Source organism: Myxocyprinus asiaticus, chromosome 47, assembly GCF_019703515.2.
Source record: "Myxocyprinus asiaticus isolate MX2 ecotype Aquarium Trade chromosome 47, UBuf_Myxa_2, whole genome shotgun sequence".
Taxonomy (NCBI): Eukaryota; Metazoa; Chordata; class Actinopteri; order Cypriniformes; family Catostomidae; genus Myxocyprinus; species Myxocyprinus asiaticus.
This window is the reverse complement of record NC_059390.1, coordinates 7,995,645-8,020,226: the sequence shown is the minus strand read 5'-3', so window position 1 is coordinate 8,020,226 and position 24,582 is coordinate 7,995,645. Positions and strand designations below refer to the sequence as shown.

The 24,582-nt window shown below is 39.1% G+C and overlaps 1 protein-coding gene across 3 annotated transcripts in view; it reads right to left on the bottom strand.

Moving 5' to 3' along the window:
• Positions 1–22,444, bottom strand: part of LOC127436665 (protein Wnt-5b) — a 108,563-nt gene extending 86,119 nt beyond the window's left edge. For 2 of the 3 annotated variants that reach the window (XM_051690954.1, XM_051690956.1), the window contains exon 1: positions 21,644–22,444. The gene's annotated coding sequence lies outside the window, so the exon portion shown is untranslated. The remainder of the gene's footprint in view (positions 1–21,643) is intronic. The other variant, XM_051690955.1, reaches the window with a different exon arrangement.
• Positions 22,445–24,582: the final 2,138 nt, after the last annotated feature.

Here is a 24,582-nt window from a genome sequence, read left to right as displayed (position 1 = left end):
AAATGTGGGCCGCAATGGGGGGAAATCCACTGCCAGCTGAAACCAGATTAATGATGGTCTCTCGCAGCGGCGGCAGCATCTGGTAAATGCCCACATGCTGAGAACAACCCCCTTCCCATACTACTAATGGAATGGCCCAAATTGGGGTTTGGGCCCGAACCAAGAACATGAGTATCATCTGCAGCCATGCAGACTAGAGAGGAGCCAGCAGAGCATAGATACTGATTGATCACGGTAGAGAGTAGAGGAATGTGGAGAGGTAAATGGGAAAGAGAAGTCATATAGAGAACCAGCGACAGAGATCCTGTGTGTTGTTTTGAGACTGAAGGTAGGATATGGGCCATGAATGACATGGGAAACTCTGAAGCTCTAAAGCAGTGGTTCTCAACTGGTTTTGCTTGAGGACCCAGAATTTACATTGGACATCAAGTTGGAGACTCACAGATCCATCACACAAACATAAACTAAAAGAATTAATATTCCTATGCAACTGCATAGGCCCATCAATATGCAAAACTAGACAGGTACATTTTGTCAAGAAAAACTTTGATATTTGTTTGTCAAAGACTTGTCTGAAAGTATAAAGTTGTTTTAAAAGTTTAATAGTTATCCAGACATTACAGTAAAACAAACAGCCAGCTAGAAAGCTAGCTAGATGGTCAAATAGACCATCACATAGACAGTCAGAAAGATTGTCAGATTAAATGATCGCCCATTACAGAAAAACTGTATGCCTGAAGAGTTTGAAAATACATGGCACACTATTACAGGACAGTCTGAAGATCTGTGCAGAGTCTGGTTGATGTAGTTTGAAAGCTCTAGGGGGAGTTACAATTGATCATTTTTATCTTGATTTAGGGATTTTGGAAAAACTTAAAATTAGTCAGTAAAATAAGTTCACATCCAAACTAATCAGTTCTCTTTTATAAAATCAGTTTAGTTTATAAATCAGTTTCGTAACGTCATCGTTTTTCAAAGTATGCGGTAATGGAGGGCGTTTTCAAAAATGCTCTGTTTTCAGTGGAGGAAAACAGCATTATAGTGTGGATGACAGGTGTAAAAGGTAGCAAAATCAATCAAACGAAAAATCTATTAGTGGACTTGGCCTAACAGTATGTTGGCTTTGTATTGACCGAGTAGGAAAACTGGCAATTTTGCTTTTTCAATGTCTTTGATTTTCAATGCTCTCGGCAACCAATAATTTGCAGCACAAAAACCATTGCAGTTTACACAAACCATATTAATGTTTGTTGCAACTGAACTCTATTTAATGTAGTTTGAGTCATATTTTTGTTTATCGTGCATAGTTTTGTTAATAGTTATTGAGAATGAGGTCATTTGACAGAATTTGCACCAAAATACCATAGAGTTTGATTGTATGGACTGCCTTTAACATCAACAACAAAAGATCTTGGAAGCATTATCTCCTCCCTTAAAAAAGCTGGTGAACATGTTTATTAGCATTTTATTAGACCCATTTTGGGTTGCGACCCAACCACCACTGCTCAAAATAGTTGCAGCTTTCTGCATTCAATGATGGCTGAGGAATGCCTAGATACAAATACATACTGCTCACATTAGGAGAGGGAGACCACAAACCGTGTCAATACCAGCACAAGAGTTTATCAGCACTCATGCATAATACATGCTCTTCACAGAAAACATCCATGACGCATGCTCACTGCCAGAAATCCCCATGGTACACATAACTGCTCTAACAAATAATTTCAGCTAAGAAACAAACCTAATATTTACCAAATCCTTAAATCTTTTCATCCCTGGATTGTCTCTCCAATGTTTCTGAGTCACTTTGAATCCTCTTCGGCTGTTTCTGAGCTAGGCTCAAATCCCTTTCGATGGCCACTAACATAATTTGAATTCCCAGAGCTATCTGTTCGAATCTTGTCCACCCCTACAAAAACGGGTTTGAATTTCTGTCTTCTTTTTCTGAATCCAATATTACAGCACTTCATTAGAGCCAACAGCTATGTAAGGAATAATGTTATGGTTAACTCCTTCAGGGTGATACAAGATCACCCTGATCACACTGTCTGGGATTATTTTGCAAATATGACTGGCTGACTTTACATTATTCTGCTCATTGCACAGTAACTTACAAAATAAATAAATAAAAATCGGTTACCTGGGACAATGTTTAATTACAATTATATTAATACAAAAATATTATATTGCATATATATTAGAGCCATGTAATAATAAAAAACTTGGGATCCTCCGCCTCGAGTTAGTCCCCTGTGAAGATGACTTGAGTTAGTTCAAACCGAACATTCTATCCGTCTTGCTTCAGGTCTGACGCCCCTCCACCCCAGTGTACTCTCAGGGCTGATTGGCTGTCCTCAGAGCATCTGCTGGGAGCCCTGCCTGCCCACTGTCAGTTTAATTGCAGCGAGGATTGCTGCATCCCTGGGGAGCACTGGTGTGAAATCCAGATATGATATGTACCATTAACTAAACTGTAAAAATCCCCATGCACACACACCGACTTAGCATGATTCGGCCCATGCCGCAGACTCTATCTGCCTTTCTACTGCACTATAAATTACAGCAAGGATAGAGAGAAAGAAAGGGAGACTTTGGGTTAGAAGTAGTGATAGACTGTTATATTGTCTAGTATTTTGAAGTTATCTGCATTGGCCAATAAATGTAAAAAAAAAACACAAAAAAAATTTCACAGAGACATCACTCAGAAGTAATCACTAGAGTTGTGTGTGTGTGTGTGTATATATATATATATATATATATATATATATATATATATATATACACACACACACACACACACACACACACACACACACACACCCCTCACTCCACAGTCCACATCTCTCTATCTCCATTTGTCTATTCCTCATAAAAGTCTCCATACCATGTGCTCTCTTGCTTTCTCTCCTCTGCCATCTTCACTCACTGCATGCTTTAAGCAGAAATGGTCTCAAGACAAAGACTCTCCAAATCTCTCTCTCTCTCTCCTATCAGTTTCCTCTACACAGGCAGATCTCTGTATCTGTCCTTCCAACTCTTCCCCTATGCTCTCGTTGTTTTCTCTAAAGGAGAGAGCGCCCTCTGTCTGCAGCTGGAAGAATGACTTTAGCATAAGCCATTGTCCTCAAACCTAAATATCTCCCAGCAATCTGAGACCATTTTATAAACTCTAAATTTCAGAAAACCCAAGGCAAAGAAATTAATCTTGCTCATGGTATCTTTCTTGACAGCCTAAACAGTCAGAAACAATTAAAACCCCACCCTCCTTAGAGATCTCAAAATCAACTCCCATGACTGTAAGACACTTATGAGCGTGCCTGAGAGAGAGGGAGAGGGAGGGAGAGAGAGAGAGAGAGAGAGAGAGAGAGAGAGAGAGAGTGAGAGTGAGAGTGAGAGAGTGTGTGTGTGTGTACTGCTCTGGCTGGATGACCGACAGCAGAATCTCTGTCCTCCAGATGCAGATTACCAAGTGATACCTAGAGAGAATGGAAGTGATGGCAAGTGATAATTGGAAAAGGTAAATTTGGAGGAGAATTAGGGAGGTTCTGTGAATTTGTTGAAAAAAGCTGATGACACAGGCAGATACAAATGCTAACTGTGCTGAAAACAAAAAAACAAAAACAAATCCCTAATCCAGCTAAAACCAGCAAACCACCTGGTCTCCCAGTCTGGCCAAGTTGGTGTTTAGCAGGTCTCCCAAATGCCCTAAAACCAGCAAAAAAAAAAAGCCTAACCAGTTTTTCCAAGCTAGGAGACTAACTAACCACCTTATGCTGGTTTAAGCCGTTTTTGCAGAAGGGAAGTGAAATATCAGCACAGTTAAATCGTAGTGTCTCCTAAATGAAAGAGAGAGTAAATCTGTAAAATTACATTTGTTCTGGACTCAAAAAAAAAAAAAAAATACAATTTCTTACTGGGACCAACATACCCGCAATGCACTTTTACATTCAATTGTATTCCAAACACAAAGGGAGAACACAAATACATGTAGAAATTATGAATTTTAAGTATTGTCCTTTAAGGTCGTAAGGCGTGTGGCAGCACACACCTCTGTGTATCAAAGCCCTTCACGCTCTGGATCAATAAAAGAGCTTACACTTCCTACACTCATTTCCATCGGCTCTTCATCCGTCATATAAACCATGATACAGACCACACTTGGTGCAAAGATCTATAATACACAGTGACAAAAAGCAAAACCCCTCAGATCAATACTGCTTTTCGTCTTTTTAATACTTTTATCTTTTGTCTGCATTCTAGGCTGAGAGAGAGAAATTAATTTAAGTGCACACCCTCAGAAAGCAATTACAGCCTTAAATGTACTTTGTTCACAGTATTATTTTTTTATGTTCATAATGTCTTGTTAAATGCTGATTTTATTGTATAGTTTATATTGTTAGTATATTTTTTACTTTATTATATTCATTACCTGGCACCTTATTTTAATTCTATTTTTATTGTTATTTGTTACCGTTTTATTAAAAAATAATTCTTATCTATTTTGTGTATTAATGCTTTGGCAATATTGTATGTAAACACAATCATGCTAAAAGTACTTTAAAATTAAAACTGAAAATGAGAGAGAGAGACTTGCTCTGTGCTGTTTCTCATACATTCCATCTTAAAGAAATTAATTTTCTCTGCGTTTTCACAAAGATGGGGGTGCAGTGTCAGTAAGCCGCCATGGAGGGGCGATATTTCCCTCCAGATATGACTTGTGTCCATCTTCCTCTCTGTCCCTCCCTTTAACACCATCATTCACTTGTCTTCTCTCTCTTACATTCATTTGTTTTAAGTGCCTGGACTGTGTAGAAACTCTCTATGTGGCAGATTTTCAATGTGCAGAGACACACAGTGGGGTCCAAATGTTTGAGACCACAAGGGAAAATGCTTCTATTTAGAATTTTCAAATTTAAATAAAAAAATGTCCCATTACAGATTAAACATATAATCAGTATAACGATTTGAGAGACAAGTTGTTATGAAAAATATGCATGAATTCCAGAGTTTCTTGGTTTATTTGGTTTGTCCCACCTTTTGTTTTAATGACAGCATCCACTCAAGCTTGCATGGACTTTAGATGAGCCAAGTGATCAAAGCATGATGTGAGAATGTCCTCAAAGAATGAGCATCTTGTCTGTTTGTAGGTGGGCAACTGTATTATACCTTAAATGTCCCCTGTATACAAAACATCATTTGCGGTATTAATATTTGCGGACATGCAATTTTTTTTTAAGACAACAAAAGATTTACCAAATTTGATTAAAAACATTTTTACATTTTAATTTTAAAATATATAAACAGGCTCATGACAAATGTTTCAATTAGTTAATACACTCTAACATTCTGGTTTTACCCACAAACTTTAAGCCATGTTGTCATGCTGTTCTTTAGAGTGACTAATGCAGTAAAATTCTTGGGTAAAATTAATGATAGGCTACACCAAGATTTTTTATTAGAATTTAAGCGGTAGGCTATACTCAGCATGTACATATCTTATAAATGGTCACCATTTCCTTTAAGATTCTTTTAAGAATTTTTAAGCACATTTTTAAATTCACTAGTTCATTTTAAATGGTCCAGTGTAACAAGTGAATTTTTAAATGCATGTGTCTATCTCAATTACTATTAGATTAAAAAAGTTGCATGCATCGTAGTTAAGTGACCAATAAGATGGCTTTAATGTGTTTATTTAATCATTATTATGTCTGTTTGTGTCTATACGCATTCCTTATTGAGCGCGCTTGGTGTGCGCCTCTTATAAGAGAATGCTGTTGCTAATTTTAAGCTCAATTCTCCATTGAGCACATGTGTGCCTCTCCCTTGTGATTGGTGTACCACATGTTAAAAATTTTATTGCTAAATGGTGTTCATAAAGAGGACGTTGTGTTTGTTATCTTCCCTGTAAACTATTTAGTGCTTCTCTTGCATTACATTTCCAAGAGAAGAAGCAGGATAAATTCTGTAACTTTGTTCTCTCTCTCCTGATTAGTTGCACGTTTGCTTTTTATTCTTGCATCTGTACCCAACAGTACCAATGTTAATCTGTATATATTATTAGGTTGAAGTGCGTTGATGTGGTGAGCTTATTGTACAAGAGCTTTTCTCACTGAAGGTAAGGGATTTATTTGGGCTTTAGTGGGATGGTTTATAAGAGTTCCAATTTTATGTTTTTAAGTGTATTCATAATAAATTTGCCATTGCAGGTGTGGTGTGCCCCTGTATAATGCTAGCTGCTGTTTCTTCATACCTGTTTCTATACATCTGTTCCTGCATGCCGTTTCATCAGTCACTTCATTGTTTGTTTTGCCAAACTTGTTGCACTACATTTGTCTTGTTTCTGCATTGTAGAGTGCAAAACATTAAATAAAAGATGGTGGAAAGAAAATACCCCATTATAAATAAAAAGTGTGTACTGTATGTTGTTCAAGAAATTAAAACTCAACAGATGTATACGTGCAAAAAATATTTTATAATTAATGCTTGCTAAATAAGAGCGCTCTCTCACGAGTTGGGCTCAGGTGCATTCAATAAAGCAGAAAATCAGATCCAGATCGGGTTTTGTGATACAAATATGCGAAAATTGCGCTATAAAAGGTAAGGTAACTAACTTTGTTGCTCGTTATTCGTTTGACATTTGGTTTCTCCAACAAGCGCTCTCTGGAGCCGACAATTTTACAAAGATATCACTAGCACAATTAGGTTAAATAATATATGACTATACCAAACAGGCATAAAACATTGAACTCAAACAGTCAATGCTAGTTGTAGCTGGAGAATTATGCCTGGAAATGCTCCAATGGGCTTTCGTTGACTAACGCTTGTAAGGGATCGTCTGAAGATTCCACCCACAGCACTAAATTGGAGGTGTCCAAGTTTTCATTAATTCAATTAAAGTGTAAGTTATAAATACAATTTACAATCTTTAGAAAGTGTAAATGTTTTTTTTAATAACAGTGTTTAAGACAGAACATGCAAGGCAGTTGCATTGAACACTTTGACACCAGTGTTTTAGCACAGTGTGTGGTAAAATGTGACAGAGCTGTCATGCAGGCAGAGAAGCCTGCAGGGCACTTACACTCTGTGCTCCCCACAGGCTTCACCCCTCACATCACGTCTATCTGTGTGCCGTCTGTCTCCCTACACCAACTGTGTTTCAAAATCTCTACCCATCAGTCAGTCTGTGCCATCTTCCAATGCGTGTAGCACTCTCACTCTCCCATGGCTCTGAGTCTATAGCTAATGAAACTCTTAACTTTTACTGTCCAAAGTCTCAACTTTTTTCGCTGATGATTTATACATTTTCTGTGCTAGTACTGGGTGTTAGGCGTGGGTGGTATGACCAAAATGTTATATCACAGTAATATGCATCACAATATAATTATTTTTGAGATAAGATTATTTATTTATTTTAATAACCACATGAAGATGCATATTTCTGGACAATACAGTGAACTATTGTAACAACTGAATACTCATTTAATTTTTTGTCCTTATTTTGAACATGATGGACAAAAAAACCAATTAAAGATTAGCCTATTCATAGAAAATAAATGATCAGTCTGACATTATGTAACACAAAAGACTCAAAACACTAAAAATAATATTCTCAACAGATATTTTTAGCTCTGATTGGGTGAGCCATATTCAGAGTTGTTTAAAATAGTCGATATACAAACAACTGGGACCATACATCAATTGAATTCAATTTTTACGTGGTTGTGACATTGTTTGGCAATCGTAAACTACTAATAGTACTTTTACGTCATGTTTGAATTACCGTAATTACAAAATGTAAAATTGTAAAAAGCATTCACATCTTCGTAGAAAAATTTCAAACTCTGAATTCTATAAAGCTCCAGCTTGATGACATCAAGATGCCATGCAACAATAACCAACATGAGAGCAGCCTCACCCTCAATAGATGAAGTTAGTGAACACATATTTCTGTTTGATATGGCATTTAATTACGCCATTGCTATCTGGAGCACTTTCTTTCTTTTTTTTCCCCTCCCCTTTTCTCCCCAATTTGGAATGCCCAATTCCCAATGCGCTCTTTGTCCTCATGGTGGCGTAGAGACTCGCCTCAATCCGGGTGGCGGAGGACGAATCTCCATTGCCTCCACGTCTGAGACCGTCAATCCATGCATTTTATCACGTGGCTTGTTGAGCGCGTTACCATGGAGACCTAGCGCGTGTGGAGTCTCACGCCATTCTCCACGGCATCCATACACAACTTACCACACACCCCACCGAGAGCGAGAACCACATTATAGTGACCACGAGGAGGCTAACCCAACATAACTCTACCCACCCTAGCAACCGGGCCAATTGGTTGCTTAGGAAGCCTCACTCAGCACTCCCTGGATTCAAACTTGTGACTCCAGGTGTGGTAGTCAGTGTCTTTGCTTGCTGAGCTACCCAGGCACCCTGCACTTTCTTTGTTCTTAAACATTTTGCAAGAACATACAGAGGTGAATTATTGAATTAATATGGTGATAAATATTTTGCTGTTATCAACATACAATGCTATTTTTGGCATTAGAATTTCCAAGTTGACATCTCGTAAAGTTAAAGTTAATATTCCGGATTCAGTACAAGTTCAGCTCAGATCAACAGCATTTGTGGCATAATATTGATTACCACAAAAATGAACTGTCTCAAAAAAGCATAAAGCAAAAATCGAGGTTGCATCGAGGCACTTACAATGGACGTGAATGTGGCCAGTTTTTGGAGGGTTTAAAGAGGCAGAAATGTGAAGCTTATAAAAGACTTTCTTCTGTTAAAACTCATGTATTATTTGAGCTGCAAAGTTGTTTAAATTGAATTTTTTTACAGTCATTTTAGGGGTTGTTGACTTACATTGTCATGGCAACGCAGTTGTAATATTGGCTATAACTTTACACACAAAAGGTTAGTAAGTGATTTTATCACACTAAAATTATGTTAACATATATTGTTTATGTCTTGTGGTTAAACTTTTTAACATTTATGGATTGGCTCCCATTCACTTCTATTGTATGTGCCTCACAGTCACCTCGCTTTTGACTTCTTTTATACAAAAGTAGGGACAAGTCAAAATACATTTTTGTGGTTATCAATATTATGCCACAAGTGCCGTTGATGGAGCTTAACTTGTACTAAACCTGGAATACTCCTTTAAAGTAATTCCGACACAACGTTCATGCAGCATTAGGCCAAGTCCACACTAATACATTTTCATTTGAAAACACATTGATTTCTCTATGCTTACACCTCTCATCCACACTAGAACAGCGTTTTCCTCCACCAAAAACAAAGCGTTTCGAAAACGGTCACTATTACTGTACACTTTAGAAAAACAATGACGTTAGGAAACTGTGTAAATGCGAAGCAGTCCAGCCAAGTGACAGTCATGAAAATATATCTACTGCAGGATAAACCATACAGCAAAACTTAGAATGGCTGACACATATCTGTCACACAGTACCGTCACACCACCCAGCCCTTTTCCTTCTTACTCACCGCCTGCAAGTCTTTTCACCATCTATCTAAATATCTGTCTGTTTGCTAGGTAATAATAACAACTGTGATAATTAGCGCTCTGCTGGAATGCAGATCACTGCCGATGGAACCTTTACTCAACGTCAGTTCACACTAACGTGATCGGACACTCGGCTACACACACAGATGCACAATGCAGCACCTGTTGCATCTCCAGTGCTGCATCTCTTCTGTTAAGTCCCCCTGTCTGCTTTTAATGCTGTCTCGAGGCCTCGGCATGCTCTAAACAGCTCTTTAAAAGAGCCTCCATGGATGTGGAGGCAAATAAACACAGGACCACACCGCCAGTCCAGCGAGTCCCATTCACAGGGCTCATGTTTGGGTTGGCTGGCTGGAAGAGGCGTGATTTACAATAGATCAACATAGCTGTTCAACCCGGGATGCACAGAGCGGCCCCTGCTGTGTCAATTCGGGTCAGATGTGCCTCGCTAGTGATAAAAACAACCCGCGAGACCCGGCATTCTATACAGGAGTGATGCTGTTGGTTTTGTTGTTTATTTTGCTTGTTTAAGCGACCACGGACTCTCGCTATCACGGGATCGGAGGAGTTCACGGTCCGCTGAGCAGCATCTTTGATCTGGTTGGCTCGCTGACAAACATTCCCTGCCCCACTAATCCTCATTAATGGTGAGGTTAGATTCCATCTTTTCATCATATGACCAAGAGGGTGGAAGAAAGTGTGGACTGGGTGGCGGATACTAGGTCAGAAAAGCAAAAAGAGGGAGAGAAATTGATGATGCAATGCAAAAAAATATTAAACTGCTCCCAAATGTTGCATGCCCTCATCTAGGGATTAATGTGAACCCAGATTCTGGCTGTCCACTTGAATGTGTTGAAGTCGGCATGTTTCTGTAAACTAGCTCACAGTGAGGTGAAATCAGTCATGAAATGCGCCTAAGGCAAAGGATTTAGGCATTAGAGAGAGAGAGAAAGGATGCTTTTAGAAAGCAGAAAATATCAAGACATATTAAAGTAAAAAGAAAGTATATTTAAAAAAAGATAGCATTTTAAAGAGATAGTTTGCCCAAAAATTAAAATTTTGTAAATATTTACTCATTCTGTTGTTGTTTCAAACCTGTATAGCTGACTTAGTTGTTAAGAAGAAAGTCATATGGGTTTGGAACAACATGAGGGTGCGTAAATGATAAAACATTCACTTTTGAGCAAACTACTTCTGTAAGGAGGAAAAAAGATGATGGAAGAATGCAAGAAATCTTACACAGGCTAGGGAAGTGGACAGAAGGCACATTTCGGGCATAAAACCTGGCCTTCGGAAGTGTGTGAATCTGGCAGTGAATATGCAAGTGGACTCTAATAAAAGCCATAATGTTGTGGCAGTGGAATGGGAAACCTTAATGAAGTCTTAAATGAAGAACAAAAGGCCTGATGCTGTTCCGAATCACTCCAAACATCCCGCTGCTCCCACAGAGCCCACCAAGACTCCACAGCGCAGAGAATAAACAAACAGCAATTTTAGGGATTAAAGGTGTCCTTAAAAACATCCACAGTAAAAACTATATGTTTTATAAAACTGCCCAAATCCACCATGGTGCCAGACTTCAAATATTGTTCAAAAATTGGCACTATATGTAAAATAAATGAATAAACAAACGATAGCTAGAAAGATAGACAGAATTTAGTACACTAATATAAACATTTAGATTAATTTTTAATATTACTAAGGCTTGTACAGTATAACATTATTTTTTAAGATGCATACATACAAAACCATAACAGCGCATTGTGTTTCAGTGTTACCAGGTCACAGCATTACCTGGTAACCAGATTAGGTGCACTCCCACCATTTCCCCCCAAAAATCTTGTTTAAGAGAAACCCCTTTTTAACCCAAACACCCCATTTCCCCTCTCTCGCTGTCAGCCCTCTTCCCAGGGCTCCCAGACCCTCGCCCTATCACTCTGTTAAATGACTCCATTGAAGTCCTGTTTGCTCAAGTGGGCCCGGCCAATTATCTTCCAGCTTTCAGAGTGCTTAATGACACCAATTAAGGCTGCTGTGAGGGCCAGGGCAGCGGGGTCAGTCTCTCATTTAGTGAGTGTGTGTGTAAAGCTAAACTGTGGGGAAATTGTGTTTCAATTGGTGCAAGAACAAGAAAACAAAGTGTTTTAGAGAAAGCGTGGCCATATGCAAGTGTATGTGTGTGTATAGGCTCAAGCAGGATTTACAAAGCTATTATACCAGTCTATTACCAGCGCTCTGCTAGTGCCCTCAAAATCTTCTTAGCTCACTCCCTAAACCCTATTCCACACTCAACGTGTTCAAATGTGCAGAGCAGAACGGCTTGTTCTCACCCAAATCCTTCGCCAGCTCTTTAGTGCTGCCCCTGTCAGAATGCGCCAATCACTATCGCTTAAAGGGATAGTTCAGTCAAAAATTTAAATTTTGGAAGCAATTACTCACCCCCATGTCATTCCAAACACATTTTAGTTTTTTCTTCCATGGTACACAAAAGGAAATGTTCGGCAGAATGCTAGCCTCAGTCACCATTCACTTTCATTGCATCTTTTTCCCCATACAATGCAAGTGAAATGTGACCAAGGCTGTCATTCTGCTTAACATCTCCTTTTGTGTTCAGTGGAAGAAAGTCACAGGTATTGAATGACATGAGGGTAAATGATGATGGCGTTTTCATGTTTGGGTGAGATATCCCTTTAAAAAAAGACTGGGCAATAAATGCATAAAGTAATAAACATTGTGCTCTACAGCAGGTTTAATGATTGCGTAAATAGCCGACAGCTCTCAAACTGTATTCACAGAAACAAAAGTTTGATGAAATGTGTTTATCACCTGAAATCATGTGGTGTTGTAGAAAAGGGATTTGAGTTGGGGGAACCCTAAAATCGAGTGATGTTTTGATCACGAGTGGTTTGATATTTTGATCTATGTTGATGTTGCTTTGGATGCGACTGATTCCGGATTAAAAACCCCTTCAGGCAGCTTTTTTTATAAACCAAGCAAATTTGCTACTGCATATCAGTGGATCTAAGAAACGGGTGAGCAGTTAATTCCATATTACGTGATTTCTTTAAAACAGAGATAGGACCATGGTGAGATACAGAAGTGTTTTTTTTGGAATCGAATGTGCCGGAACACCATTCCGGATCGTACCGGCCCAATTTAACCCCTGACTAAGACCATCATACAGCCAAATATCTCCCTTATTACACAGAAGTCGGTCAGTCATACAAGTTTGGAACAGTATTTTCATTTTTGCTTTAATGTGTAGAATAAGGACTACTTTTGACCTGAATGTTGTTCCAGGACCACCAAAAGATGTTAGTCCAACAAAACATCCTACCTTCCAAAATCTCAGTCATAACTGGACCAGCGTGGGAATTCATACTGGTCTTAGCTTGGCTTTTCAACAGGGTGAACATGCTGTGTATGCATGTGAATACAGACAGACACAAATATACCAACATAACAATCATGTGGTTAATAGCCTGCGAACATCCTGGTTACAGAAGAAACAGTGAAACTTTAGTAAAAATTCCTACAGTCTATGTCTGTCTCTGGGCCTTAGTAGAGATCAATTAGGGCATAAAACTGGAAAAAGAATCTCACCATCCTTTCGTACATCCTTCAACAACAACTATAAACCCTGGTGAGCTTCTAACTCTTCCTGCTGCCCAGGCCACTCAAAGACTCACCATCAAGTCACCCAATTTTGCACATCATTATCTAACAGCAAGGGGGAGCGATTTATCTGGTACAAAGCTTCAAATCTCGAGCAGGACTTCACAGCAGCATCTAACACTTTAAAGTGGTTAAACACACACGTGTGTGCGTGCGTGCGTGCGTATGTGTGTGTGTGCAATAGTGGCCTGTATCTGTAACATCTATCCTCTCTACCGGAAATCTCTCTCTCTTACACATAAGTGCAGAGCCTTTTGCATAACTGATTAATGTGCTGGAATAGCCCTGCATTCTGCTAAAGAGCCGATGGGGAATCTTCTAACACCCAGAGGTGAACACACACTCACAAATTAACAGCTGGCTGTTGGAGTTATATACAGCTGTATTGACACCAGATCGATGCCACAGAGCACTGACAATACAGCGTGGTGCGGAGATACATCATGTAGGTATTATTTTACCAGTTACATCCCCAGCCACTGATTCACATATGCAACAAGGAAGGAGCAAGCTTTCTCAATGCATAAAAACACAAAAGGAAATGTTAGTCAGCATTAATTTTCATGATACAGCAAAATGCAAGTGAAAAGGGTCTGACTAATAAACAAAATGGTGTTCATAAAAGCACAAATGTTAACGTTGCTCCAATTTTAGCGTTGTTTTAGCGCTCAGGATCTGTTTGAAATTTGTACAGCAATTCTGCTGATCAGTCTCTGCGTATGGACAGGAAGTCAATATGCAAGTGTGTGACCGATAGATGCTGATGCACATCAAAATGCACATCCCAGGTGAAGGTAAACACATAGACAGACATGCCCATTCTCAGTCGGACATGATGTCGATATGCTGTGCCCTTCAATGAGTAAGTCAGGAGGCCGAACACAAACACTTTACAACCTGAACCTCTCTAAATCAATGAAAAATGCCTCCTATTCTGAAATAGTGGGTTATTTTAGAGAGTGCACACCAGGTGTTGGAGCTTCAATTGAGCATCTGAACAAGTTAGACTGTCTCTGATATGATTACAAGCTAGAAACTGTCTCCAGTGTAAAGCTGATGATCTTAGATTTGTTAAAACAAGTGCAGTTTGGGGCCTGGGTAGCTCAGCGAGTAAAGACGCTGACTACCACCCCTGGAGTTCGTGAGTTCGTATCCCAGGGCATGCTGAGTGACTCCAGCCAGGTCTCCAAAGCAACCAAATTGGCTCGGTTGCTAGGGAGGGTAGAGTCACATGGGGTAACCTCCTCGTGGTCGCTATAATGTGGCTCGCTCTCGGTGTGGCACGTGGAGAGTTGTGCGTGGATGCCGCGGTGGATGGCGTGAAGCCTCCACACGTGCTATGTCTCCACGGTAATGCGCTCAAGCCACATAAGATGCACGGGTTGATGGTCTCAGACGCGGAGGCAACTGAGATTCATCCTCCGCCACCCAGACTGAGGCGAGTCACTACGCCACCACGAGGACTTAGAGTGCACTGGGAATTAGGCATTCCAAATTGGGGAGAAAAAGGGCGAGAGAAAAAAAAAGTGCAGTTTAATGCAAAAGTCTACATTTTTAAACAGTTTCACAGCAGGTCAGTATTAACCGATGCTATGTTGTGATATAATACTGGGACAACAAAAACAACTCGATTTGCACTTCCATAAGAAAGTGCAAGTGCTTTCAAGCAGCAAAAGATTAGTGTTTACCTTTTAAGTAAGCTATAGCTTTAGGTTTTGGTTTTGCATAAATTAAAGTGACGCTGCCTTTACAGTGTAAAGGCAGATATACTGTAGTTTAAAGGAATATTCTTGGTTCAATACAAGCTAAGCTCTTTTGACAGTATTTGTGGCATAAAGTTGATTATCACAAAAATGCATTTCAACTTGACCCAAGCAAAAATCCAGGGCACTTAGAATGGAAGTGAATGGGGCAAAACGTTAACATACTCACTGGTTCAAAAGGATAGTGACAAGACGTAAACATTATGCGTGTTTAATGATTTTAGTGTGATGAAATCCAATTTTACAACTTTGTTGCCATGACGAATTAACACTGTAAACTCTGAAACCCTAAAATGGCTGTAAATCAAACCAACTGGCTGGTGTTTTTACAGACATTTTCAACCTTTCCCTCTCTTTGTCTGTAGTCCCCATATGCTTTAAAACATCCACCATTGTGCCTTTTCCAAAGCAATCCAAAATCACTTGCTTAAATGACTGGCGTCCTGTTGCTCTGACCCCCATCGTCAGCAAATGCTTTGAGAGACTAATCAGAGATTACATCTGCTCTGTGCTGCCTCCATCACTGGACCCATTGCAGTTTGCTTACCGCAACAACCACTCCACTGATGATGCAATTGCATCTACAATAAACACTGCTCTCTCCCACCTGGAAAAAAAGAACACTTATGTGAGGATGCTGTTTGTAGACTACAGCTCAGCATTCAACACCATTGTGCCCTCCAAGCTTGATGAGAAACTCCGGGCTCTGGGCTTAAACAGCTCGCCGTGTAGCTAGATCCTGGACTTCCTGTCAAGCAGACGCCAGGTGGTTAGAATGGGCGTAACATCTCATCACTGACCCTCAACACTGGAGCCCCACAGGGCTGTGTTCTCAGCCCACTCCTGAACTCCCTGTACACACATGACTGTGTGGCAACACACAGCTCCAATGCCATCATTAAGTTTGCTGATGATACGACAGTGGTAGGTCTGATCACTGACAATGATGAAACAGCCTACAGATAGGAGGTGCACAATCTGACACGCTGGTGTCAGGAGCACAACCTCTCCCTCAACGTCAGCAAGACAAAGAGCTTGTGGTGGACTTCAGGAGAAGAGATAGAGAATACAGTCCCATCACCATCAATGAAGCACCAGTGGAGAGAGTCAGCAGCTTCAAGTTCCTCAGTGTCCTCATCACTGAGGAACTCACATGGTCTGTCCACACTGAGGCCATTGTGAAGAAGGCTCATCAGCACCTCTTCTCCCTGAGACGGCTGAGGAAGTTTGGAATGAACCGCCACATCCTCACATGGTTCTACACCAGCACTGTAGAGAGCATCCTGACTGGCTGCATCTCCGCCTGGTACGGCAAAAGCACCGCCCACAAACACAAAGCACTGCAAAGGGTGGTGCGAACTGCCAGACACATCATCGGAGGGGAGTTTCCCTCCCTCCAGGACATATATACCAGGCGGTGTGTGAAAAAAGCTCGGAGGATCATCAGTGACTCCAGCCACCCGAGCCATGGGTTGCTCTCACTGCTACCATCAGGCAGGCGGTATCGCAGCATCAGGACCCGCACCAGCCTACTTCATGACAGCTTCTTCCCCCAAGCAATCAGACTTTTGAACTCTTGATCTCTCAAAATCAATATACATCAGCACTGCACTTTATTAATCTTATTATCTCACACTGGACTGTCATAATTATCTCTCTCTTAACAACATACTGGCAACTGACCATCAACCGACAGCCTGAATGTCAATACAGTACAATACAACCTACTGTACATTTTATATGTACTATATATACTATTTTTTTATTGTATAATGTGTATTCTATATTGTGTGTATTGTATAATGTACATTGTATGTTATTATTTGTATATTGTGTTGTGTGCATGTATGTGTATATTAGATTTTAAATTGTTGTGTAAATCTGATGTTTATTGTAAATTGGTATATGTCTCATCACTGTCACGACTATGTTGCTAGGAACTGCACCCAAGAATTTCTCACACTATTGCACTTGTGTATATGGTTGTGTGACAATAAAAGTGATTTGAAATCTGATGATTTACACAGCTTTACAGCTAAAATAATATACAGGTTTCAACGGGAGAATTAATTTAAATGCTTTTATAAAATTATAAGCTTCACATTTTTGCCTTTAATTCCTCCAAAAATTGGCCCCATTTATTTCTCAATGTTTCTTTTTTTTTTGAGAAAAGGAGGGACGAGTCAAAATTATTTTTTTGTGGAAATCAACATTATGCCACAAATGCTGTTGATAAAGCTTAACTTGTACTGAACCCGGAACATTAATTTAAGCTGTTTGGGCTGAATTAAAGAAAACTGAGATGAAAAATAAAAATAGGATGTTTCAGGAATATTATTGCAGTGCTGCTTTAACAGCATATCAAAGAAGATCCATTAGCCTTGTATTCACAAGTGAATGGCTGACTGTCTAAGTCACACATCACTTTGCAGACTGCACCATCCTTTGGTTAGCATGAGGAAGACGTTCGCACAAATCCTCCCTGGTTCAGGGTGACTCCGGTCAGGCAGTGGGCAGAAGCACGCCCCTGTATGTCCCCAAAAGACCCAGAGAAAGTCTTACATCCAAGAACCAGAAAGCAACAAAAGGATTTAGGCCTCAAGAGATGGGTAAAGGGAGACAGAGAGAGCTGTTTTGTTTCTAGGAGGTGGTGTGGTCTCTGTTGTTGTAGCTTTTGAGCAGGGGGTGGTACAATTAGCACTTTAAAGAAAGAGGCCTAACTTTTCAATGGACTTTAGGGCCTGGCATGGTGCATTGTCAGACTTGAGAAGCACCTGGATCATGGTGATCAGACCAGAATCTGACATGAATAACAAGCAATGTAGACGCAAGCAACAATCGCAGAGGAAATACACATTTAATGAGGAGGTGGGATACCTATGTTTGTCTTGTGCGTGTGTTTATATGAGATTACAGGAGAGTAAAGTTTAGATTGTGTGCGGGTTTGTGTGTGTGCGCATTCTCCTAAGAGCGAAAGAAAGACAGCATAATAGATTGTGCGAGAAAAAGCAAAGAAAGAGAGCCAAAGAGTGTGTGTTGTGAATGATGGGGGATGTATGTGTGTGTGTGTGTATGTGTGTGTGTGTGTAGCGCGTGCTCAGGCAAGAGAGGCAGGTTGGCTTGTGCAGGTGGGCTGTTGACGGTTTTATCTCTCTGAATCAGCTTTTGAGAGGTTTCCCAGAGGTTTGGCCACAGAAACACAGCTGGTGTCTGCAGCTTCTCATTCCGCCCCAGAACTCAAACATTTGAATCAATGTCTTAATCAACCCCCCCCCCCAATCCAAATACCACAGAAAAACAGACACATATATATGAGAGAGCGAGACAGAGGGAGAGAGAGAGAGAGAGAGAGAGAGAGAGAGAGAGAGGGAGAGAGAGAGGGGAAAAACCCTGGACTGAGGTTGAAAACATCTGAAAGCTAACAGCAGTTTCTCGATCACAGATCTGACCCATTTTGCTTTGCAAAAGAGACTTTTGGCTGCAGAAAAGTGGCATACATTTCACAGATTCCTTTGACGTGATCAAAGGAATCGGCCATTAACATACCCCTACTCTTTTTAAACAAATTAACAATGAAAAAAGCCTCATCAAACGGCCTTCTATACACATCCTCTAGATATTTACAACCCCATGGAAAATAGATACAATCCGTTGAAACTCACGCACATTCAAATGAGTATCAGCATCACTTCACCGCAAAACAAATGGGAATGATCAAATCTGTATACAGATACAACATGGACACTCATCTGCTGTTAGACCAGGGCTTCTCTCAAAACACCCATATCACTTTCAGGATTAAGATCTCAACAGGAAGACAAGGAACACCAAACTTCCAATGAAATTGTGGGATTCTGTGGACCCTCTTAACCTTAGATAAAGACTCAGCAATAGACCCAAGTGTAGAGTTGATCTTCTCCAATACTCTGGGTCGACATCACATCCCAGAATCTCTTTCCTTCACAGATAGATTAATGAGAATTTACATGCACAAATGATACAGCACATGTGGCCTATACGTTTAACGCAAGCCTGTCATGTCAGTTAAACAAATACGGTTTATGACAGGCAGAAAAGTCAACATAAAACACAAACACATGAATTATCCAGCCGACAGAGGGAATGAAACCCGCAGCCAGCGTTTATATACACAACAGGAGATATTGCTTCCCACTGTCCGTTCCTTAGTTTGAGCTGATAAAAGAGAGACTCGGAGTACATCTAAATCTTCACGTGTTTGGTTAACCGACACCTGTTTATATTTTTGTGGTTAGAAACTATTTTGGCCGAGTCATGAGCAGACAAGCATTTCTTGTCTTATCATTTCAGAGGCTCTGGAAATGGTAGCTTTATGTTACACAAACACACACACACACACAAATTCAAATACTGTGCAGGCAAAACAAAAAATGTCCATAATAGTAAAACAAAATAGATGCAATGAACAGTCTGCATAAAAATGGCATTATATATATATATATATTTATTATATACACATATACACACAACCGGTCAAAAGTTTTGAAACACTTACTCATTCTTTATTATAATTTTTTTTTCACATTTTAGAATAATAGTAAATCATCAAAACTATGGAATAACATAAATGGAACTATGGGAATTATGTTGTGACTAAACAAAATCAAAAATAAATCAAAACTGTTATATTTTAACATCTTCACAGTAGTCACCCTCTGCCTAGAATTTGCAGTCATGTACTCTTGACATTTTCTCAAACAACTTCCCATCTATGTTGGGCACTTATTGGCTACTTTTCTTTATTATTCGGCCAAGTCATCAATTTCAAAAACTTTTTTTTTTATTAAATTTTAGTTTTATAATGAAATTAATATGGTGGCACAATTATATTTTTGTCTACAAAACTCATTTCAAACATTTAATCATACGCCTTCAGATCAAAAGATTTTTAAGATCATGAGAAACATTTCAGGCAAGTGTTTCAAAAGTTTTGACCGGTAGTGTGTGTGTGTATATAATATATATATATATATATATATATATATTTTATTCTTTTGCATACAAACTTCATTTAATTTATTAAATAAAAAATACATTTGACAAACATTTCTCATTTCTAATGTATGGCGAGAGAGTTTTGCTATATATTCTGTATAATATATACATACACAGTACCGTGCAAAAGTTTTAGGCACTTGTGAAAAATTTTGCATAGTGAGGATGTCTTCAAAAATAATGCCATTAATAGTTTTCATTTATCATTTAATGCCATGCAAAGTCCAGTAAACATAAAAAAAGCTAAATCAATATTTGATGTGACCACCTTTGCCTTTAAAACAGCCCCAATTCTCCTAGGTACACCTGGACACAGTTTTTCTTGGTTGTTGGCAGATAGGATACTCCCAGCTTCTTGGAGAATTCACCACAGATCTATCTATTTAGACTGTCTCTTCATGTAATCTCAGACTGACACGATGTTCAGTGGGGGGCTCTGTGGTGGGCAATGCCATCTCTTGCAGAGCGCCCTGTTCTTCTATTCTAATCTTTTCTATTTGCAAAAGTAATGTTTGGGAGTCTAAAATGTATTTTTCCTATTGACACACTAAAGCTGAAGATATAAACAACCATCTTAAGATAAATGCTTTTGTGAAACATCTTAAGTGCCTAAAACTTTTGCACAGTACTGTGTGGGTGTGCGTGTGATATATAATTATATATATATATATATATATATATATATATATATATATATATATATATAATACAGAATATATTGCAAAACTATTTCTCCATACATTAGAAATTATTAATATTTGATTGTCAAATTTATTTTTTTTTATTTAAAAAAAAACTCAATTAAGTTCGTATGCAAAAGAATTAAAAGTAATGTTATAAAAATATTTGTGAAGATGATGCAAACGCCACAGCTGCATATAGTGGATGCAACTAAACTTTCTCAAAGTGTTGACCTTTATCCAAACTTTTATACAAACTTTTAACTTCAACAAAAAAATATGCGTACAGAAATGTCATGGATACCTTAGGATCCGTCGAGCAAGACGACGTACAAAACATACATATAGGAGGCAAAAGTCACCAGCTGTCAATCATTTTTCAGTTTTAACTCCACTATAGGACAAAGTATTTTTGCGAAGAAATCCCGGCACGATCCAGATAAAAGTTATTTAAATCATTTGACCTAAATTCGAAAAGAATTGCCCCACATCTTCTGGCCTCGAGACTGTAAAGGCCGATGAGTGATTCGGTTTATTTTAGTATCTCAGTCTTAAATTGACTGTTCGAAGAATGAGTCGTTTTAACCAAAGACGACATTAAGTCATTAAATATACATATACATAAATATACATCTACGATTAACGGGACATAAGCGTTCTATAAGTCAGCGGAAAAGCTTGATTACTCTATAAGGAGAATTTAAGTGGTTAAATAAAACTCGATAAGTAGGTATTGTGTGAAGAAAAGAAAAAAAGAAAAAAAAACTTTTTTGTAAATACTACTTTGAGGTGAATAGCTAGGCTATATGAAGCATATACGTTTCTCGGACCAGCAGAAAGTTTTTTTTTTTTTTTCCTGTCTCAACCCTAGGTTCGTAACTTACCAGGAGCGCAAATGTTCTCAACAAACGTCATTTACAAATAATTCAAGGATATTATGTATGATAGAAACAACAAATTCTTACTTGTTTGACGTTCCGTTCAGCGCAGGTCTCCAAAAGTTTCTCTAAAGTTCCAGAGCTGAAGTCCTGGGAGCTGAACCTGGTCTAACTCTACGTGATGTTCTTTGGGTGACTTTTTTTAACCGCACACAAAGTAGGAGTTACTCCTGAAAATATGTAACAAATCCACCTCAGACAGATTTAACTTGACGCTTGAGTTCCCGTGTGTTTTCTCCCTCTTTTAAACACTTACAGACTGAAGAACATACTCCTCAAACAGTCCGGCGCTGTCCATCCTACAAAAGTTCCACAGAATTCACTCGAATTAAACTTTTTAAATGTTCGAATCACTTACCGGGAAACAGTGCATTGTCTCGCGTCACAATGCAACAGGTGTCAATTAAACGTTCGATCGTTTGACAAGCGCGCAAACTCTAGGCACGCGCCCCGCTTGCAGCGCGCGACAGACAGCTGGAACGACAAACAGCTTTTTTTCCCTTCTTATTAGAGTAATTTGTCGCGGACAAAGGAGTCTGGAATCATTCAGTTCACCTCACAGAGTTGATGAACTAGAGTTGTTGAACTTTTACGCTCAAAACTTTTTTTTTCTCTTAACTCCAACCTCCGCATTTAATCCTCTCGTGCCGTTTGCGCAGGAAATTTGGAAACCTTTTCAAACTTTTTTTTTCTCCTTTCTCTTTTCTTTCCAGAGGCAAAATGTGTCACTGCACTGGTTCTTAACTTAAAACCCTAGTGCTTACAAGAAAGCACTAAAAGCAGACGATGAAACTCTAACGACTGCTTCAGTCCGCGGGCAGGGGGGGTGAAAGACTGAATGAGTTTGGACTAGCGTGTGCATTGCCTACTAATGGGCCCGCCTGCCTTCCCTATCTCTCCAGCTTCGAAACAGGGGAGGGAAAGAAAGCACAGTACTCCAACAGCCCAGCGGGAACGCGCATTCCCTTTTAACGAACACTTGGACCAGTGTCCCAACCACTGCTCCTATTAGTCAGCCAATAAACTTGTAGTAATTAGCTATTATAACAGTGATGAAGTTTATATTGTGGCAGGCCTGGGCATACTTTGAGAATCTAATTATAACTCTTTAGGGTTTTGTAACATTTATTTATATACAATATTCTAGTTAATAATTTACATAACATAATGCAATAATAGCTCAACTGGTAGAGCATGGTGCTTGTAACATCTAGATCAGGAATCCCTGGGCACACATGATAAATAGAATATTTTGCATGCAGTGCATGTCGCTTTGGATAAAACTGTTTTGTCAAATGGGTAAAAGTAAAAAAAAAAAAAAAAAAAAAAATGTATAAAATGTTAAATTGAAAGTTTGTATATTATTAAGTAATGCACGATTTATAAAACTGCAACAAAATGGCTTTGAATGACAAAAAAACAACAACTGCTTTGCACTCTTACAATTTGATTCATGCTGTAGTTTCATAACTGCACAGAGATTGCAGCAGTACTAAAAATGCACAAATTTGACAATTATCATCGACAATAGCTCTGAGCTTTGCTGGGGCGTGCACCTACAGTCCCTTCACACACACATGGACCGCCTGAACAAACGGTAGATGACAATAGAGGACAAACATGCAGTAGAGCTGTATCGGATTTCCACATGTGAAGATATTGGTTTAACAAGCGTAGAGGGGCCAGCAGGTCAGACCCAACTCCATTTTTCCAGAACACACATATTGCAGTGCTCCACTCCTGAATCCACACATATGGGCCTGATCTACCGCTGCGTGCCCACCTCTGACATCTGGAGCTTTGTGCTGGCAAACAGCGTGAAAGATTCTGACAAAAGTATTGATAACATCTCAATTTTCTGAGCCTTTCCCCCAACTCTACTGAAAGACATGTAATGTTTTTTAAAGGAATATTACAGGTTCAATACAAGTTAAAGAATAGTTCACCCAAAAATGAAAATTTGCTGATAATTTACTCACCCTCAGGCCATCCAAGATGTATCTGAGTTTCTTTCTTCATCAAATCAGAATTTAAGTCTTTTAGGATTTCATTTCAGGCCTCCACCTCTAAACAATGCAAGTGAATGTCCTCCATTTTCTGACGGCCCAAAATGCATATTTAGGGTGCATCAAAATAATCCACACGACTCCAGTCGACAAATAAAGTTCTTCTGAATGCAAACGATTGATTATTTTGAGAAACAAAACAATACTTATATACTTTTTAACTACAAATGTTCACTTCCTTACATCTCTGTGACGTGCGCTCATGAGAGGGATGACGTAAGCTCGTTGGTAAGGTCACGCGTCACGTGGAGGAGGAGTCAGGAAGCGCGTCATTGTTTACGTTGGTTTTTTTTAAAATTAATATTATTTGGAAATTATTTTTTATTTTATTTTATATTGTTTTGAAATTGTTTTGGACTGTTTTGGTTTGTGAACGGCGCTTGGTCTGTGCTCTGTGCAAGTTTGTATTGTAAACAATGACACGCTTCCTGACTCCTCCTCCACATGACGCGTGACCTTACCAACGAGCTTACTTCATCCCTCTCATGAGCGCACGTCACAGAGATGTAAGGAAGTGAACATTTGTAGTTAAAAAGTATATAAGTATTGTTTTGTTTCTCAAAATAATCAATCTTTGCATTCAGAAGAACTTTATTTGTCGACTGGAGTCGTGTGGATTATTTTGATGCACCCTAAATATGCATTTTGGACCATCAAAACATGGAGTACATTCACTTGCACTGTTTAGAGGAGGAGGACTTGTTTTACAGTCATTTTAGGGTTTTAGGTTTTCTGGCATTATATCGTCATGGCAACAAAGTAGTAAAATTGGATATAACTGTACACAGAAGGGGTTAGTAAGCGATTTCATCACACTATAATCATGTTAAGATGCATATTGTTTACGTCTTGTGGCTATACTTTTGAAACATTGAGTATTTGGACATTTACGGATTGTCC